The sequence below is a fragment of the Arachis ipaensis genome, chromosome B09 (genome assembly GCF_000816755.2).
Source record: "Arachis ipaensis cultivar K30076 chromosome B09, Araip1.1, whole genome shotgun sequence".
Classification (NCBI taxonomy): domain Eukaryota; kingdom Viridiplantae; phylum Streptophyta; class Magnoliopsida; order Fabales; family Fabaceae; genus Arachis; species Arachis ipaensis.
In genome coordinates, this window is record NC_029793.2 from 21,241,896 (window position 1) to 21,260,083 (window position 18,188).

The following is an 18,188-nucleotide window of genomic DNA, read 5'->3' on the forward strand; positions in this document are numbered from 1 at the left end:
ATATATATATATATATATTAATTTGTATGAATTTTAATGAAAATCATCACAGCCTGGTGGCTATGCATAGCCCCTTTCTTCAAGAGGAGAGGGGTTTGAACCCCATATGTAACATTTTGTTAAAATTTAGTTCCTGACCGGTTCGATTGGACCGAACTTTACCGAGTTCGATCGGTTCGCACCGAGTTTAACCGGTTCGCAGCGGGTTTATACCTTATTCGGTCCAAACATCAGACCGGCCGGTAGAAGGTTCGGTTCACCGATTTTTTGGTTGAACTAGCTAGTCCAGTTTGATTTTGATAACACTGATCTCAAGTCAGAAATACTTCCCGCAGACAAAAAGGAGGCAAAAAGGCTAGTTCGAGAAGCACAGTACTACACCATAATACATGACGTCTGATAAACCACTATTTTATGGTTTATCTTGTGCTCAATTGAGAAGTTTTTATCAACACTTTACCCATTTATTCATACTAATCGCATGCTTTATATTTTCCTTCCTGATTTTGTTCTCTGATTGAAAACATGTTTCTTTGGCCTTTAAATTGCTAATTATTAATCCTCTCTTATTACCATTAGATGCCTTGATATGTGTATTAAGTGTTTTCAGAGATTACAGGTTAGGAATGGCTTAGAGGATGGAAAGGAAGCATGCAAAAGTGGAAGGAATATAGGAAACTGAAGGAACTGCTAAAGCTGTCTAGCCTGACCTCCTGGCACTCAAACGACCATAACTTGAGCTACAGAAGTCTAAATGAGATGGTTTTAGTTGTGTTGGAAAGCTAACGTCCGGGGCTTCACAACAATATATAATTTTCCATAGCTGCCCTGAATTTAGGCGACGCGAACGCGTGAATGACGCGCCCGCATTGCGTCTACGAATTGCAATCCACGCGGACGCGTGGACGACGCCCCCGCGTCACTTTCCCGCGACCTGAACGTACCAGAAATCGCAGGGTTTTTGGGGCTACTTTTGACCCAGTTTTCAGCCCAGAACACAAAGATTATAGGCTATAAAGTGGGGGAATGCATCCATTCTTACCATGCTCTCATAATACATAATTTTAAGATTTAGATGTAGTTTTTAGAGAGAGAGGTTCTCTCCTCTCTCTTAGGATTTAGTTTTAGGATTTATGATTATTTCTTCTTCATCACAGGTTCAATGTTCCTCTTATTTATTTTCTACTTTTATTATATACCTTTAATTATTATTTATCTTTTCAATTTAGCTTATGCTACATTCATGTTATGATTTTCTTAATTAATATTATTTGAGGTATTTTAGATTTAAGATTGCTTTGCTTTATTTATATTGATGCTTTTAATTTAATTTAGATATTTTCTTCCTTTTGGCTTTGGTTAAGTAATTGGTAACGCTTGAGCTGTCAAATAAAGCAGTGGTTGAAATTGGGAGTTGCTCCAATAACTCTAGTCTTTCCATAGGAATTGACTAGGACCTGAGGATCAAGCTAATTAGTCCACTTGATTTACCTTCATAGTTAGAGGTTAACAAAGTGGGATTAAAATCCAATTCTCATCACAATTGATAAGGATAGGACTTCCAGTTGTAATACCTTGCCAAGAGTTTATTTTATTATTACTATTTTATTTTTCTTATCATTTAACATACTGGTTTCTTACTTTCAAAACCCTAATTTACAAGACTCATAACCAATAATAAGAACACCTCCCTGCAATTCCTTGAGAAGACGACCCAAGGTTTAAATACTCGCTTATCAATTTTAAAGGGGTTTGTTACTTGTGACAACTAAAACGTTTGTAAGAAAGGACTTTTGTTGGTTTAGAAGCTATACCTGCAACGAGAATTTATCTGCAAATTTCTAGACCACGCAAAAATTCTCTTTTCAAAATGGCGCCGTTGCCGGAGAATTGCAAACGTGTGCCTTATTATTAGTTATTGTAAATATTTGCTTTTTGCTTGTTTATTTGTTTTTATTTTTGTTTTTATTTTTGCTTTTTCATAAATTAAGAGGTTATTGGTTTTTATTTAGTTATTAAAATTTTTTTTCAAAAATTTGTTCTTGGTGTTCATCTTGATCTTCAAGTTGTTCTTCGTATTCATCTTGACCTTCAAGTTGTTCTTAGTGGTTTTCATTGTTTTGATCTAAAAATTTTAAGTTTAGTGTCAATTTATTGTTTTTCTCTCTCCTCATTAAATTAAAAAAAATTCAAAATTTAAAACTCAAATTTCAATTTTCAAATAAATTTCAATTTTCAAAATTCAAATTAAAAAAAATTTTAATTCAAATTTCAAAATTTCAAATTTTAATTTTCAAAATTCAAATTTAAAAATTTAAAATTAAAATCTCAAATTTCAAAATTTAAAATTTCAAAATTTAAATCTTTTTCAAAAAAAATTATATCTTTTTCAAAATCTTATCTTATCTTATTTAAAAAAAAATCAAATTTCAATATTCAAATTTCAAATTTCAAATTTCTAATTTCAAAATTTAATTTTCATAATTTAAATTTCAATAACCTTTTAATTTAAATTTTGTTTTTATTTTTGTTTTTAATTTTTATTTGCTATTATGAATTCTCACCCCCATCGCTTTGAGTTTGGTTCCAATGCTGTTGCAAGGAATGGAAATTATAACAGGAACATGCATCAAGGTCAAAACAATCAGAGATGGAAGGAGCCAAGAGGATCTGATCAACCCTTTAGGCAACAACACCTTCCAGGATACCATGGACAAAGACCATCCTACAATGCATGCCAAGACAATAGATATGGTGGACCCCCTTATAGTTACCAGCAAGCTCCATCATATGCCAATAAACCACCTCCTCAAAATAGCTTTGGACCACCATACTCACAAGCCCCTTACCACCAAACACCCTCATATGATCCTAACCCTTATCCACCATACCAACCACCTTATGAGCCATATGAACCATATCAAGAACCACCACTTCCCTATGTACCATGTCCATATCCATCACCTCAAGACTCAACAGAGCGTTTCAAGGAAGCAATGGAAAGACTTAATGCAACCCTTCGCCAGCTAGACCAAGCAATAAATCAATTACCTTCCTAACATTCAGACATTCAGGGAACCCCCATGGCTTCATGTGGGCAATCTAATGAAGAACGTAGCATGAAGGAGATACTAGAAACTCCAGTGGATAGTGAGGAGCATGACTTTGTACTGGAACAAGTGGAGAAAGCCGAAATTATCGAAGAAGAAGAATTGGTTGCAGAATTAGGAGATGCTGAACCTCCATGGGAAAGTCAGGATATAGAACCTCCTTCAAAGGCAATTGAAATTAATGCTGAGGAGGGTGTACAACCTCCAAGGCATACCATGGTTGAAGAGTTGGAAGAGGTTGATCAAGAAATGGAGATTAAAAAAGCAGAAGCACAACCTCCTATGCCCTTGGTGAGCAATAAAGAAAAGATTGAACTGGAAGAAAGCTACCAAGAGGAAGAAGTTAAAATTGAAGAAGCTTGCAAAGAGGTGGAAGTTGTCAAAGAAGAGCACAAGGGAGTGGAGCTGGAAATCACCTTGCCGAAGTTATTGGAGACCCCTCCCCCTAAGTTTCCATCATCCTTCACAACATTCAAGTGGGTAAAATTCATATCCCTTAGCTTTCTAATTCCACTTGAATATGGGCTACTGGAGACGGATGGTCAACTTAGAGCTCTTTGTGGCATAAAGAGTAAGAGGAAGATGGTCAGTGGTAAGAATTGTCCTGCAAGGTTCATTATGGTTTGAAGCTTAAGGTTTAAATGCAAGGGTTGGTGTAAAGCTCAACTGAATGGGTCTAGGAAGTTATTTGGCCGCTTTAGTAAGAATTCAGATTGCTTGCCACCCGGATGGAATTATGATGATCAACAAGAAGACGGGTGCAATAGCAAGATTTGGGATCCTGGAATCTGTTCTGACATCCAACACCCTGGGAGCCTAAGAATCTGCTTGAAGCTGCTCAAAGGCTTTACATGCCTAGTTTGGGATCCCGGAGGCTACTGGAATTCCAAACATTGGTGGAGATTCCTGGATGAGTTCATGCACAAGCCACCATAACAGGAAGCTCATCAAATGTCCAACTTAAGGACTTTAACTAAAAGTGCTACGTGGGAGATAACCCACCATGGTATGATCATTCCTTTTTCATTTTTATTTAGTTTTATTTGTTTTTGAGTTTTATTTTATTTTATTGTATTGAACCTGGAATTTTGCATAACATTCATATTAGCATTGCATTCTGCATACTGCATTATTTAAAAAAAAAAAAGTAAGCACGCGACGCGGCAGTGTCGCTGACGCGTCCGCGTCACATGTGCGTTGTAAAGAAGAGAAATCGAACAGAGAGTTCTGCGGTAGCGTGGCTGGAGGCGTGCCTTTAGCACAAACCATCCCACGCGACCGCGTCGCTGATGCGTCCGCGTCACATGGGGAACCTGCCCCCCACGCGTCCGCGTCACTCACGCGGCCGCGTGACCTGGAAATCGACGTAAGAAAGGGTGCACGATCGAAAGTTGTGCGAGAGTGGTGCTGGACTGGTGCTGATCGCACACGCCTTACCACGCGGATGCATGGCTCACGCGTCCGCGTCATATGCCCATGATGGCCACTCACGCGATCGCGTCGACCACGCGACCGCGTCACCCCGGATTTTGGCAATACCAAGTTTCGAACAGAGAGTTGTGCGACTGCGAGGCTGCACTCGGGCCAATCGCACAAATCAGGTCACGCGATCGCGTGACCCACGCGTCCGCGTCACCTAACCTTATCACGCACCACGCGACCGTGTCACCTACGCGTCCGCGTCACATGCGGCGCACAGAATATCCAGATCAGCCAAAATATCTTATATTTTCTTCTCCAAATCCTTATTTTTCTTATCTTTTCTAATCCTAATTTCTTCTATCTTTTCTTCTTTCTTTCCTACTTTATTTCTTTCACATCTCATTCCTTTTCACCTTCATTCTATTTTACTTACTTTATTTGCATATTTCATTCATTACATTTTAATTTTGTGCATATTTTTCTTTTCTTTTCTAAACTTATTATTATTTTCCCATTGGTGTCACTTGTTCATATTCAACTGTTGTGTCTTTTCTGGTATTATTTTGATGCTCAGTTACTTGTTCTACACTGTTGGGTAATATTATTTAAGTCAAATGCTAATCTTTTATGATATTTGTATTAATTTTGCATTGACATTAATTTATATTGTTTTGCACTCTCTTCCCCATTGTTGCAAATTTTTGCACTATTGATTTGCCATGTACTTCTACTATTTTCTCACTTACATGTTGTAGCTACCATGTAATTGAGACTCTTATTATCTGGCATTAACACCCATATTTTATTTATTTTCTATCTTTATTTTGGGTTACTTTTCTTCTTTTCAGGATGGCCACCACAAAGGGAGAGGAAAAGCTTCTTAATGGGAAGACAAACAAGTCCACCTGCACAGTCTTTGGAGAAAAGCGACAGTTGAAGCAACCCGTCCACTGGCACATCTTAGCATGCACCGAGGACGGTGCAATCTTTAAGTGTGGAGAGGTCGATACCGATCTCCATGGGTTAGTCACTCTTCTATCTCAACACCAATGGTTTATTTTCCTTGTTAGTTGTTGCATTTGCATGTTTGATTGCATGATTATTTTATTTTGTGCATATTTTATCACTTGGTTGAAGTAATATTTTCTTTTTCAAGAAACCTTTTAAGAGTATTTCACTAATTTGAATAAAATTTAATGTTACACTTGTTTGAAGAAATATTATACTAGAACATGGTTTAGAGCTTGAACACACAAAACCTGTGAGATTTTTGAACCTATTTGAATTGGTTGCATTTTACCAACCAATATTTTATTTTTGGTGTGTGTTTTTCTCTCTAAAATTGTGATCTTTGTCTTGCTTAATTCTATATTTCCATTGTTTGATGTATACATGCACTTATATGATTGAGGCCTTTGTTTCACTGAGCTTACATACCCATATAGCCTTACCCTTTCATTATTCTTTGCAAACTAATGTTGAGCCTATTATACCCCTTTGTTCTTTACTTTAGCACATCATTAACTCTAAGCTGAAAACAATAATGTTCTTAATTTGAATCCTTGGTTAGCTTAGACTAGTGAGAGTACTCATGAATTAAGTGTGGAAAAGTTGAATTTGGAAACATTTGGTTTGAGAATTGAGTATGTTAGAATTTTCTGAAAATGTGAAAAAAAAATGTTTAGGACATGATTCATGCATCCAATAATTTAATCATATGCATTGAGAAAAATAAAAGAAAAGAAAAAAATTTTGTATATATAAAAAAAGTGAGAAAAAGAAAAAAAAAGAGTAATTAAGCAAAAAGGGGACAAAATGCCCCAAAGTAAGTGGTGAAAGCAATGCATATGTACTGTACTTGAAATTAGAATGCATGAATACGTGGAAAATATGGTTAATGGATAGTTAGATTTTGTATTATGATTACATGGATTGTCTAAAGTTAGGTGGAAAGTTTAAGTTAATTAAGGATTCAGATTTTAGTCCACTTGGCCAAATACAATCCTACCTTGACCCTAACCCCATTACAACCCTTAAAAGACCTCTTGATATGTGTATCTGTGCATTAAATTTTTGTTGATTAGTAGAAGAAAAGCAAGCCTTAGAAAGCAAGGTTAGTAGAGAATTGAGAGAATCGAACCTTAAACACTTGAGTGATTAAAGTGTATACACTACCAGTGAGGGTTCGATGCTCAATTCCTTGTTCCCTGCTTTCATGAGCTATTTTCTTCTTGCAAGTCTATTTGTACTTCATTTTCATGATTTGAATTAGTGAAATCCAGTTCATATTTCTTCTTGAAAGATTTGTTTACTTTTAACTAAGTAGGTAGAAAAATTTTGCATGTAGTTGCATTCATATAGATAGGTTGCATTTCATACTTTCTACCATTCTTCTTCACTCTCTTATAGCTTCTCTTGAGCTTAGCATGAGGACATGCTAATGTTTAAGTGTGGGAAGGTTGATAAAACACTATTTTATGGTTTATCTGGTGCTCAATTGAGAGGTTTTTATCAACTCTTTACCCATTTATTCATACTAATCACATGCTTTATGTTTTCCTTCCTGATTTTGTGCTCTGATTGAAAACATGTTTCTTTGGCCTTTAAATTGCTAATTATTAATCCTCTCTTATTACCATTAGATGCTTTGATATGTGTGTTAAGTGTTTTCAGAGATTACAGGGCAGTAATGGCTTAGAGGATGGAAAGGAAGCATGCAAAAGTGGAAGGAATACAGGAAACTGAAGGAACTGCTAAAGCTGTCTAGCCTGACCTCCTGGCACTCAAACGACCATAACTTGAGCTACAGAGGTCCAAATGAGATGGTTCTAGTTGCGTTGGAAAGCTAACATCTGGGGCTTCATAACGATATATAATTTGCCAATTTTAAGATTTAGATGTAGTTTTTAGAGAGAGAGGTTCTCTCCACTCTCTTAGGATTTAGTTTTAGGATTTATGATTATTTCTTCTTCATCACAGGTTCAATGTTCCTCTTATTTATTTTCTACTTTTAATATATACCTTTAATTATTATTTATATTTTCAATTTAGCTTATGCTACATTCATGTTATGATTTTCTTAATTAATGTTATTTGAGGTATTTCGGATTTAAGATTGCTTTGCTTTATTTATATTGATGCTTTTAATTTAATTTAGATATTTTCTTCCTTTTGGCTTTGGTTAAGTAATTTGTTACGCTTGAGCTGTCAAATAAAGCAGTGGTTAAAATTAGGAGTTACTCCAATAACTCTAGTCTTTCCATAGGAATTGACTAGGACCTGAGGATCAAGCTAATTAGTCCACTTGATTTACCTTCATAGTTAGAGGTTAACAAAGTGGGATTAAAATCCAATTCTCATAACAATTGATAAGGATAGGACTTCTAGTTCTAATACCTTGCCAAGAGTTTATTTTATTATTACTATTTTATTTTTCTTATCATTTAACATACTGGTTTCTTACTTTCAAAACCCCCAATTTACAAGACTCATAACCAATAATAAGAACACCTCCCTGCAATTTCTTGAGAAGACGACCCGAGGTTTAAATACTCGGTTATCAATTTTAAAGGGGTTTGTTACTTGTGACAACCAAAATGTTTGTAAGAAAGGACTTTTGTTGGTTTAGAAGCTATACCTGCAACGAGGATTTATCTGCAAATTTCTAGACCACGCAAAAGTTCTCTTTTCAACGTCCTATATAGGAGAGGAATCTCTACGCCCCTCCTAAAATGCGTCCCAACCTCCACTACAAGGGAAGTTCTCGAAGAAGTCCACAGTGGCATGTGCGGCAACCACCTTGGGGCGTGAGCTCTTGCTAGAAAGGTACTTCGAGCTGGTTTCTACTGGCCGACCTTGCAAAGGGAAGCAGCAGAGTTCGTTAACACATGCCCACCATGCCAGAAGCACGCCAACTTCCACATAGCTCCACCTGAGGAACTCATCTGCGTCACTTCACCCTGGCCATTCGCCAATTGGGGACTCGATCTCCTCAGACCCTTCACCCAGGGTTCAGGGCAAGTCAAGTTTCTTATCGTAGGCATAAACTACTTCACCAAGTGGATTGAAGCAGAGCCACTAGCTACTGCTACCGCCCAAAGAAGTTGGAAATTTTTGTATAGAAATATTATCACAATGTTTGGGGTTCCTTACTCCATTACCACAGATAATGGTACTCAGTTCACTGATACAGGTTTCAGGAACTTGGTAGCTGACCTAAAAATAAAGCACCAATTCACATCTGTAGAACACCCATAAGCCAACGGACAGGCAGAAGCTGCCAATAAAGTCATACTGGCTGGGTTAAAACAGAGGCTACAGGACGCAAAGGTAGCTTGGGCTTAAGAACTCCCACAAGTCCTATGGGTATATCAGACAACTCCACACTCAACCACGGGAGAATCACCCTTTCGACTTGCTTATGGAATGGAGGAAATGATTCCAATGGAGATAGAAGAAGGATCCCTTAGAAGGATCCTCTACAATGAAGAGGCCAACTCCCAAATTCAAAGGGAGGAGCTCGACCTACTTTCAGAAGTCTGAGAAAGAGCTTGGATTAGAGAGGAAGCGCTGAAGCGTCGAATGGCTTTAAGGTATAATAGGAAGGTAGTCTAGCGAAGCTTCGCCACCAACGATCTCATCTTAATCCGAAATGACATCGGAGCAGGTCGATCAGGAGAAGGGAAGCTAGCAGCTAACTAGAATGGACCTTACTGAGTTGTAAAAGTACTGGGGAAAGGTTACTACAAGGTGTCCAACCTCAAATGGTGAGAGCTACCAAGGTCATGGCATGCCTGTAATCTAAGAAGGTACTATAGTTAGAAAAAGAGGCCTTAGGTCATGGTGCACTCTTTTTCCTACAAAGATTTTTTAATGAGGCGCCAAGCCAAGATCTAAGAAATTGTCCGACCTATAAGGGTAAGCACTTATATGTACATACTTATATTTATATTTTTATCTCATTATTATTCAAATAAAAGTCACAAATTCCCTAAAAGGTTTCCTACCAAGACGCATTACTCTAAGCTCACAAAATGCGAGAATTCATCGCCCGATTACAAAGAGGTCGGCAAGGTGAAAATTAAATTCATCACCCGATTACAAAAAGGATGGCAAGGTGAAAGTGATAGAAGCAAGTTAATGCAGGAAGTTATAAAAAGTAACCCATAGAAAGCGACCTGACAAGGTCTGACTAAAAATGGATTACTAAAAATAACTTAAGAAGGCCCGACAGAGAATTCAGACCAATGAAATGATCACTGAAAAGGGAAAAAGAAGCCTAGCAAAGGCCAAAAGTGCCTAGCTATAAAAGTACAAGTCTTGCCAAAAAAGACACTACTTAAAAAGCAAAAGCACAAACAAGAGCTAAAATGTCGTCCAAACAAACTATAAAGAAAAGGTTCCCCCTTTGGAATACTTCCTAAAAAGTTGTTGGAACATGACTAAAAAGCTGACGTCAAACATCAACCAAATGGACGACCTCGTGAAGCAAGCACGACCTCAAGGAAATAATAAGAGCCAAAGAGGTTGAAAACAACCTGAGGCTCAAACGTGCTCAGCTAAAAAGGGAACAGCTTCGATCAACAAAGGAACAATCTCGAAATAGGGCTACAAAGAAGTCATCCGAACTAACTAAAAAGGTTCTATAGAACACTAAAAAGTTGTCGGACAAGTTACTAAAAGCCCGGACACCAAGCCTTCAGGATCACTTTACCAAAGCAGAGGACAGACAACACAAATTCAAAGCAAGGCATGATCCAAAAAGGCAAGGACAAAAACTCAAACTACAAAGAGGTCAGACAAGAAAGTATCGAACCTCTATAAAACCTCAAGGGTCGCAAAGGTAAACCTACAAGTATCAAAGGTTTAACTAAGATATCCGCGAAACGCATCCTTCAAAGCATTAAAGACTCAAAGGCTGCTTAAAAGGCATCCCAAGAGTTTAAATGTTTGTTTTTTCAAAATAAAGGTTGCAGAAAAGCAACCAAATGTCAGAAAAAGTCAAATATAAATAGGACTAGCAAAAACATAAGCAAGTTCAAAATTCCACAAGTCGGACTATAATACAAACACAGAAAGTTATAGAGGATCCAAATTCTCTCCAGTAGTAGCATCCTTGGTTGGAGGAGGTGGAATGGTCGAGATCGGGACAGCATCAACAGTTTCATCCAATCGGTTCAGAATCTACACATCAGGCTCGGACTCTGGATGGTCGACCTCTAAAGGGACGGAAGAAGCTGAGGCTGCTGAGGCTTTCCCTGATGGCACAAGAAGAGGACCCTCATCTTCATCATCTGGGGCAGGCACGATCTTGCTGTCCTCCACTACATTATCTAGACTGAATAAAGTAAAGTCGAGCTTAGGAGCAAGAACCTGGACCTGGGCCTTCAAATTTTCATATACATCGGTCACACTGTCCACCATGTGACCCTGGAGCTCGGCGTAATCAGCCTAGGCAGACTGAAGCCTCTCCTTAATTTCCAGCAGCTTGCCATATGTAGGAGTGTAGCTCTCCTTGTATTTTTTCACCATTTCTCCAAGCAGGTTCGCAGTTGCCTCAACAGCAGTAGCTCGGGATTTCTCCTTCTCCACATCCAACTCCAATTTGGCCACCTTAGCATCCAACTCATCCTTCAAACCCTTAATTCTATCAAACTCTGACTTAGCGTCTTCCATAAAGGGCTTAGTCGCATGAACTGGAGAATCCTGAACAACACGAAATAAGGCCCACCCAGGTTGGCCATCCGAATACTATTACTAGTAATAAAATCCAGATGATGGAGGATGGTCATATCATCCAAAGAAACTTTACCATGAGAAGATATCACCTCAGTGGTAAAACCCACGCCTTCAAAATCCTTACTATTCAGATCATAAGTGCCAATAGTTTTTTGCCGCTTTGGAGGAGGACCAACAGCAGTTGGGGAGGAGGCAGCACCAGAGGTCGGATGAACAGGGTCAGTTGGAATCGTCCGAACTTCTGAGGTCGGAATGGTCTTCCTCAGGCCTGAAGTGTCAGAAGTCGGCTTCTTCAGGGGCACCTAAAAGGACCCTTCTCCCGAGGTCTTTGCCATCAAGTTTTGTGCAGCCGTCGCCTTCTTAGCCCTACGGAAGGCCTTCATGGAGTCTGAAGACTTCACCATCTCTGAAAATGAAGCCAGGAAAACAAGTCACAATGACATAGAGGGGTAAAACTTGAAAACAAACCAAATAGAACTATCCAAAAGAAGTCGAACACTACCTAGTTTAGCACGAAGAAGGGAAGGATCACTTAGAAACTTCTTTTTATCCAAGTAAGGAGGCTCCCCCCAATGCTCCTCCAAAATGCCTACCAAAGCTTGTTCTACTTCACTCTAACTTTCCCAAGAATACTTGACTACTATTACATTTTCTTGCCAACATAAAGGGAAGGTGGGCTCATCATTCTCATCTAAAAAAAAAGGGCAAGCACCCTCAACAACTCGGACTTCGAAATAGTAATTCTTAAAGTCCCTAAAGGACTCATCAAACATAGAGAACACCTTCTTCCCTTGAGTAGCTCGGAATGAAATCCAAGAAGCTTTTTTCTTAGCCACTGGTGCACGAAATTGTGATCACACTTTTCATAACTCCGCACAACTAACCAGCAAATGCACTGGGTCGTCCAAGTAATACCTTACGTGAGTAAGGATCGATCCCACGGAGATTGCTGGCTTGAAGCAAGCTATGGTTATCTTGTAAATCTTAGTCAGGAGATTAGTGATAAAAATAATTTTTTTATGAAAAGTAAATAACATGAAATGAATGATACTTGTGATTCAGTAATGAGGAACAGGTTGAGGTTCCGGAGATGCTCTGTCGTCTGAATCTCTGCTTTCCTACTGTCTTCTTCTCCAAACACGCAAGGCTTCCTTCCATGGCAAGCTATATGTTGGTGGATCACCGTTGTCAATGGCGACCATCCGTCCTCTGAGTGAAAATGGTTCAGGTAGGGTTTCTGTACGGCTAATCAACTGTCAGATCTCTCGTCTCGGATGAAAAATACCAGGCACAGCTACTGCATGGCTAATCATCTGTCGGTTCTCACTTGTGTCAGAATAGGATCTCTCTATCCTTTTGCACACTGTCACTGTGCCCAACATTCGTGAGTTTAAAGCTCGTCACAGTCATCCCATCCCAGATCCTACTTGGAATACCACAGACAAGGTTTAGACTTTCCGGATCTCAGGAATGCTGCCAGTTGGTTCTAGCTTCTACCACAAAGGTTCTAATCTTACAGATTCGAATGCTCTGTTGTCAGGAGAGGCAACTCAAATCCGTGGATCAGAGACCCAAGAGATACGCACTCAAGTTGTCGCCCAATGACTACGTTGAGCTCAGATAGAACGGGAGTGGTTGTCAAGCACGCGTTCATAAAGTTGAGAATGATGATGAGTGTCACGGATCATCATATTCTTTATATTGAAGTACGAGTGAGTATCATAGAACAGAATCAAGCGTGATCGAAAAGAAAATGATAGTAATTGCATTAATCCATTGAGACACAGCAAAGCTCCTCACCCCCACCTATGGGATTTAGAGACTCATGTTGTAGAAGATACAATATGAGGTGTAAAATGTCATAAGTTACAAAATGAATTTCTAAAAGTAGTTTTTATACTAAACTCATAACTTAGGTTTACAAAAAATGAGTAACTAAGTGCAGATAGTGTAGAAATCCACTTCCGGGGCCTACTTGGTGAGTGTTTGGGCTGAGATTTCAAGCTTCCACGTGCATGTGCCTCAAATTGGAGTTAAACGCCACCCTGGATGCCAAAATGGGCGTTTAACGCCAAGAAGTGTGCCAGTTCTGGCGTTTTACGCCAGAAAAGGGTTTCTGGCTGGCGTTTAACGCCAGTTTAAGCCATCAAATCTCGGGCAAAGTATTGACTCTTATACATTTCTGGAAAGCCCAAGATGTTAGATTTTCAGCCCAATTGAGAACGCACCAATTGGATTTATGTAGCTCCAGAAAAACGCGTTTGAGTGCAGGGAGGTCAGAATGCAACAGCATCTGCAGTCCTTTCTCAGCCTCTGAATCAGATTTTTGCTCAGGTCCTTCAATTTTAGCCAGAAAATACTTGAAATTATAGAAAAACACAAAAACTCATAGTAAAGTCCAGAAATGTGATTTTTGCAAAAAACTAATAAAAATATAATAAAAAGACAGCTACATCACATCCTATCGGGAGGTAATGCGTCTGAAGGAGGGGTTGGAGTCTGCCCAAGTTGATTACTCCGAGCTCTAGGGTCACCTTGTTGGCAGCATAAATGCTGCTTATGAGAACCTGAAGGAGCAGGTTCGAGTTCTTGCTCTTGAGGTCAACCTTACTCTCTTCAGCCTGGACAATGTTGTGAGGGATGGTAAGATTGTCCCTGACGACCCGGATGATGATGATGTCGAACCTCCCTCTGCGCCTGCTGCCAAAGTGTCGACTTCTACAGTTCCTCTAGAATTAGATCCTGATTGCCAAATTTTGAATAGGGATGATGGCACAGTGGATGCAGTGCCTCTCCAGGCTCACCCTCCTTCACCCCGTGCTGATGCTGCAAGAAGGCTTCAGATCTTAGCTGAAATTTCTCTTTGTTTGTGTATATTGTCCGGCTTGTGGGCTATTAAACTCTTTATTTTGGAATTGATGTTTTTCTGACCGTTGACACTTTTTAGTCGCTTGTTTAGCAACCTTATTTTGAAAACCAAAAAATAGCTTCCAAGTTCTTGGGGCAGATTTGGGTAGCCTCTTTGAACTTGTTTTTATTATATCTCCACGCCTTTAATATCATGTCGATCTTTATCTTATCTTGGCACCTTTTTTAGGTTTTTGGTAGTGCTAAAACTTTTCATCGTATAACACTAAGGTCGCCGATTTCATTATGTTGGTTTTGTCCGAGCTATTGTTGATAATCCTCTTTTTTGGACCCCTTTTTAGGTCTCTTTCAGGAATTATTTTGGTAGCTTTATGTTTTGAACCGACTTCTTCGCGTTGAGTTCTTCTAAGTTATTTTTGTAATATTCTTTCTTGGACCTTGTTCAGGTCTCCTTCAGGGATTGATTTTATAACTTTTATGTTTTGGGCCGACTTCGTCATGTCGGGTCCTTCTAAGTTATTTTTGTAATCCTCTTTCTTGGACCATGTCCAAGTCTCCTTCAGGGATTACTTTTATAACTTTTATGTTTTGGACTGACTTCATCATGTCGGGTCCTTCTAAGTTATTTTTGTAATCCTCTTTCTTGGACCTTGTTCAGGTCTCTTTCAGGGATTACTTTTATAACTTTTATGTTTTGGGCCGACTTCGTCATGTCGAGCCCTTCTAAGTTATTTTTGTAATCCTCTTTCTTGAACCTTGTTCAGGTCTCTTTCATGGATTACTTTTATAACTTTTATGTTTTGGGCCGACTTCGTCATGTCGAGCCCCTCTAAGTTATTTTTGTAATCCTCTTTCTTGGACCTTGTTCAGGTCTCTTTCAGGGATTACTTTTATAACTTTTATGTCTTGGGCCGACTTCGTCATGTCGAGCCCTTCTAAGTTAAAGTAATCCTCTTTTATAGGGTTGGCCAGACCTTTTTCCAGGGTTTACTTATAACTTGGTTTGACTTGGTCCGACTTCTTAACGTCGGCCAGTCTTTAAGTTATTATTTAGCAATCCATTAAGACCTCGTTAGGTCTTTTCTCCGGATCACTTTCGATAACTTCTTGCATTATTCTGTTTTCATCTTTGCCGATTTGTAGAAGGTGAGTTCAATCCTCGTTTAGTCGACCTTTAGATGAATTTGGTTTTCATCTCTGTTGCTCTTTATCGTGATCGTGCAGTGAATTTGTTTTTCACTTTCTGCCAATCTGTTGCTTTATAATCGGACAATGAATGTTTCAGATTAATGCATCTTGAAAACTTGTAGAACGTCTAATATATTTTATTTAAAAGAAAATGAAAATATGTACATACGAAGTTTTTATCCTTTTGAGTCGGATAATTTCTGGATCTCAACTTGGTGCCTCATTAAAAAGAGTGCATCTTATGCTGAGATCTTTTACCGTCTCTAGCTATAGTACCTTCTTATGTTGTAGGCATGCCACAACCTAGGAAGCTCTCGCCCATCGAGTTCGAATAGTCTGTAGTAGCCCTTCCCAAGTACTTCTACAACTCAGTAGGGTCCTTTCCAGTTTGCTGCTAGCTTTCCTTCTCCAGATCGAGTTGTTCCAATATCATTTCGGATTAGGATGAGATCATCTTCAGCGAAACCTCTTGGCACTACCATTTGATTATATCTGGAAGCCATTCGACGTTTTAGTGCTTCTTCCTTTATCCGAGCTCTTTCCTGGATTTCAGGAAGTAGGTCGAGCTCTTCCCTTTGAAGTTGGGAGTTGGCTTCCTCATTGTAATGGACCATTCTAGGCGACCCTTCCTCGATCTCCACTGGGATCATTGCCTCTGTCCCGTATGCTAATTGGAAGGGTGATTCTTTTGTGGTGGAATGTGGCGTTGTTCGATATGCCCATAGGACTTGTGGGATCTCTTCGGCCCAAGCTCCCTTTGCGTCTTGTAATCTCCATTTTAGCCCAGCCAATATGACTTTGTTGGCAGCTTCGGCTTGTCCATTGGCTTAGAGATGTTCGATGGAAGTGAACTGGTGCTTTATGTTCAAGTCGGCTACTAATTTTATGAAGCCTGCATCTGTGAATTGTGTGCCATTGTCTGTGGTGATGGAGTATGGAACCACAAACCTTGTGACAATGTTCCTATATAGGAATTTTTAACTTCTTTGAGCAGTGGCATTAGCTAAGGGTTCTGCCTCGATCCACTTTGTGAAATAGTCTACCCCTACTATGAGGAATTTAACTTGGCCCGATCCCTGAGGAAAAGGTCCGAGAAGGTCGAGTCCCCATTTTGTAAATGGCCAAGGTGAGGTTACGCTGATGAGCTCCTCTGGCGAGGTGATGTGAAAGTTGGCATGTTTTTGACATGATAGACATGTCTTTACGAACTCTGTGGCCTCGTTTTGTAGAGTTGGCCAATAAAATCCTGCCCGGAATACTTTTTTGGTGAGCGCTTGTGCTCCGAGATAATTGCCACAGATGCCACTGTGTATTTCTTCTAGAACTTCCTTCGTGTTGGAAGTCGGTACACATTTTTATTGAAATTCTTCTTTTGTATAGAGTATTGTTTATGATTGTGTAGTATTGTGCCTCCCATTTTAACCTTTTTGCCTCCTTCTCATCTGTAGGAAGTGTTTCTATTTTGAGGTAGTTAATTATAGGAGTCATCCATCCTTGACCTAGACCTGTTATGGCTAGGACTTTTTCCTCTTCCAAGATTGACGGGTTCTATAGTATTTCCTGGATGAGGCTTCTATTGTTGCCTCCTGGTTTAGTGCTGGCTAGTTTTGAGAGTGCGTCAGCTCAGGCATTCTGCTCGCGGGGTATGTGGCGGATCTCATATTCCCGGAATTGTCCGAGCTGTTCCCTGGTTTTGCCCAGGTACTTTTTCATATTGGGGTCCTTGGCTTGGTAGCTCCCCGTTATTTGTGAAGTGATCACCTGTGAGTCGCTGAAGATAATGAGTCTTTGAGCTCCGACCTCTTTAGCCAGCTTTAAACCAGCTAGTAGTGCCTCATATTCCGCCTGGTTGTTTGAGGCAGGGAACCCGAATTTGAGAGAGAGTTCGATTTAGGTTCCTTGATTACTTTCAATTATCACACCTGCGCCGCTTCCAGTCTTATTCGAGGAACCGTCCACGTAGAGATTCCATTATGTGAGGGTTTCCAGGGTGTCTGTAAATTCTGCAATGAAGTCGGCTAAGTACTGTGATTTGATGGCTGTCCGAGCTTCATATTGGAGGTCAAACTCGGATAACTCGACTGCCCGTTGTGAAATTCTGCCTGCTAGATCTATTTTCTACAATATCCCTTTTATGGGCTGGTTGGTCCGAACCTTAATGGTGTGAGCTTGGAAGTACGGGCGAAGTCATCGAGATATTAGTATGAGAGCATAGGCAAACTTTTCTATTTTTTGGTAGTTCAGCTCGGATCCTTGTAATGCTTTACTGATGAAGTATACGGGTTCTTGCCCACTGTCCTCTTCTCGAACTAGTGCTGAGGCTACTGCCCGACTCCCTACCGCGAGGTATAATATGAGTGGTTTTCCTTCTTGTGGCCGAGATAGGATAGGTGGCCGTCCTAGAAATCTTTTGAAATCTTGGAAGGCCTGTTCGCACTCTGTTGTCCATTCGAACTTCTTTCCTTTCCTTAGAGTAGCATAGAAGGGAAGAGATCTTATCGCTGATCCCGTTAGGAATGTGGATAAGGCTGCTAGTCTCCCGTTGAGTTGTTGTACCTCTTTGACACAAGTTGGCCTCTTCATGTTGAGTATGGCCTGGCATTTATCCGGATTTGCCTCAATTCCTCTTTGTGTGAGCATAAAACCTAAGAACTTGCCTGCTTCTACTGCAAAGGTGCATTTTGCAGGATTGAGTCGCATGCCATGCTTCCTTATAGTGTCGAACACTTGGACCAGGTCGAACAATAATGTCTCTTCACTTTGTGTCTTTATTAACATGTCGTCCACGTAGACTTCCATAACTTTTCCGATATGATCTGAAAATACTTTATTCATTAGCCTTTGATAAGTAGCTCCCGCGTT